The sequence below is a fragment of the Musa acuminata genome, chromosome BXJ2-5 (genome assembly GCF_036884655.1).
Source record: "Musa acuminata AAA Group cultivar baxijiao chromosome BXJ2-5, Cavendish_Baxijiao_AAA, whole genome shotgun sequence".
In the NCBI taxonomy this organism is placed as follows: Eukaryota; Viridiplantae; Streptophyta; class Magnoliopsida; order Zingiberales; family Musaceae; genus Musa; species Musa acuminata.
In genome coordinates this window covers 28,344,575-28,345,247 of record NC_088342.1, presented here as the reverse complement: position 1 = coordinate 28,345,247, position 673 = coordinate 28,344,575, and positions in this window count along the sequence as shown.

Sequence of the window (673 nt, the reverse complement as noted above, 5' to 3'; positions counted from 1 at the left end):
AGGAATTTTAGTATTCTTACTTACAAATTAGGGTTTATAGTGAGTAATCACTCAATAAGCATAAATCTATATAGTCTTATTCAAGTGAGTATGTATCATATCATATATACAATATTTTAAGATCATTGACATAAGACACTTAACGATAGACATCACATCATGTGACGTATACAGCATGCATAACCCTACAGCATAGTATATGCACAATAAGGAGGTAAAATTTTATGTTAAAATAATTTAAATACTTATTCGCACATGTAGGAAATATAGCAAATCCATATATTTCAACACCTTAAATTATAACATACATAGGCACTCTCACACCATACATTATCGTAATAATATATACGAGCACTCCTACATCACACGTCATAATATATACGAGTAGTCTCACACCGCACGTCATAATATATATATATATATATATATATACTCACTCCTACACTACACATAATATCATATATGTACATTATACGTCATAACATATCAATGCACTCCTACAATATATATTATGGAAAACACATGTACTTTCACATTACACATCATAATATATACATATACACAAGATATTTTTATCATAATTAATATATTTTTATGCTTACAAAATTTATACATTAACATTTAGCTCGTGATGATCTTATCGATCGAAACATGCTTTCTAAAATATGTTATG